The sequence below is a fragment of the Halichoerus grypus genome, chromosome 5 (genome assembly GCF_964656455.1).
Source record: "Halichoerus grypus chromosome 5, mHalGry1.hap1.1, whole genome shotgun sequence".
Classification (NCBI taxonomy): Eukaryota; Metazoa; Chordata; class Mammalia; order Carnivora; family Phocidae; genus Halichoerus; species Halichoerus grypus.
Genome location: NC_135716.1, coordinates 17,482,270 through 17,484,592, shown reverse-complemented (window position 1 = coordinate 17,484,592; position 2,323 = coordinate 17,482,270). Strand labels below are relative to the sequence as shown.

The window sequence follows — 2,323 nt, the reverse complement described above, 5'->3', positions numbered from 1 at the left end:
CTTTTTATTCTCAAAATATGGTAATACTAAAGTCCCAGAGGTATTGGACTGGGCTGGCCCTTGTGTGGGCTCTAGTGCTTTGGAGGAGGCAGAACTGAGTCCCCAGGAATGTGAAAGCATTATATCAAAAGGATAGCAGTAGTTACTGTGCCAAGTTCAACAGCCCAAGTCACACCCGGGGCATATACACAGCAGGGCTTGGGCTCTAGCTCTGGGGGAAGAACAGGGGGTGATAACTGCTCTGAGACAACTGAACACAAGAAGAGGCAGTGCACAAGGGTCTGGTGGGAGAAATAGGGAAGGTGAAGGAGAGGGATCTTCCTTTCCCTTCTCCTACGACTTAAGGGCAGAGGCACGTGACGCCAGCAAGGGGCCAAAGTAGGTAGTAGCTACCTGGATCCCATTAGGGAGAGGCCAGACCACTCCAGGGCTGGTTAGCTGGCTTTGGCAGGCGGTGGAATACTGGTCATTAAGAAGAGAGATAAACTGTTCTAATTTCTGGGCAGCTTGTTTCCCAGCCTCTAGTACTTCCTCATGATTGACCTTCTCCTTGGTGTCATAATCCAGGACGACTTTGTTAGTGATGAGGGAGAAGCCAAAGACTCAAAGTCCACAGTGCCTTGCCAACTACAACTTCTGGTACTGCACCCATGCCAACAGCATCTGCCCCTAGCCTCAAAAGGGGGGCCTGCCCCCATCACACAGGTACCTTCCTTTCGCTCTCTCTGCTCCCCCATCTGTTTCCAGGCACTGTGAGCCTTCCGCCTCATATCCTGGTCAGAGGCATTGGACATGGCAGGGACACGAACTCCAAACCTTTCAACATCGGACCCTCTAAGAGGGTCCAAACCACTGAAGCCAAGTAGGCTGACGTGACCATGCATCAGCATGATTATCTCCAACCTCAAACTCGGGGTTGAGTCCTCCAGCTGCACTGGTGACCACTAGGGTGTCCACACCCATAAGGAAGAAAATCCTCACTGGGAATGTCACCTTCGAGCATGAGTAGCCTTCATGCATGGGGAACCTGCCCTGCACCATCACACAGGCTCTGCCATTCAGGAACCCAGACACCAGTCAACCAGCATGACCCGGCAATGTCTTTTGGAGAAAGTTTGGTATCTCACTGTAGTCAAAGCTCTGGGCCTCAGTTAATTTATCGGTCAGATTTCCTAACTCAGAACCACAGATGACTGCCACTTGAGGTTTGTGCTCGGTGTGGCGCAGAAGCCATTCACTAGTGTTCTGATCATCATCATACGTAAATTCGTTCTCCATGGTGCTGCCGCTGCCACCCTCTCGAGAAGCCCACCCTTCCCCTCTCGGATCCCATCTGCTGAGCTGCACCGCGCTGCGCTGAGCCCTACTCCCCGGGAGTGGTGTGCACAGTCCGGTACTGCAAGTTTTTGAGTGATAAAGTGACACATACAAGTCTGAACTTGAGAAGATCCAGTCTGTCTGCACTGCCCAGGATGGAGCAGAAGCAGGCAGGAATTGCAGGCAGAGAGACCAGGCTGATTGTGGTCAGACTATCTGGGGGATAGATCATAAGGTCGAAGTGCAGCTAGAAAGGGACAGGTGAGTCAGAGCACCAAAATGCTATGCTTCTTGTTACAAGTGATGGAAGACCAGGCTGATGGGGTGATCAGCTTGGTGAGGGATGATAAGCACTGGAGTGCTCATGGCCAGTTTCTTAGAAGAGGTAGGACTTGAGATGGAGCGTGCAGGATGAGGAGAGCTTTAATAGGCAGCAAGGAAAAGGGAAGACAATCTTCCCACCAGCATTTCATGTGTTAGAAGACATGGAGGAAGCTTCTTTTTTTTTAATAAAGATTTTATTTATTTATGAGAGCGAGAGAGCCCATGTGCATGAGGGGGGAGGGGTAGGGGAGGGGCAGGGGAAGGGAGGTGCAGAAGTAGAGTCCACCCTGAGCAAGGAGCCCAATGCAGGGCTCGATCCTAGGACCCTGGGATCATGACCTGAGCTGAAGCAGACTCTTAACTGACTGAGCCACCTAGGCGTCCTGGAAGCTTCTTCTTGAGATAGATAATGCAGCTCAAGCACTTACGGCTTAGCGGGTGCCTGTCACATAGCAAGTATTCAAAACTATGATGCATTATTCTCAATAACAGCCAGTAAGGCCTATTAAAAGCTTAACAAATTGGGACATGACTTTGGACGGCAACTGTCAATGCTCTCGTTATTTCTCAACAGATCTATATGGAATGGGAAAAGCTTTGGTGAGGCCATAGGTTCCTGAACCATTGGCCCAATCTGAAACAGATAGTGGTTTCCTCATTCTGTCTTAGAACCTTCATCAGC

The 2,323-nt window shown here is 50.4% G+C and overlaps 1 pseudogene; it reads right to left on the bottom strand.

Moving 5' to 3' along the window:
- Positions 1-302: 302 nt before the first annotated feature.
- LOC118545820 (purine nucleoside phosphorylase pseudogene) lies at positions 303-1,278 on the bottom strand (annotated as a pseudogene).
- Positions 1,279-2,323: the final 1,045 nt, after the last annotated feature.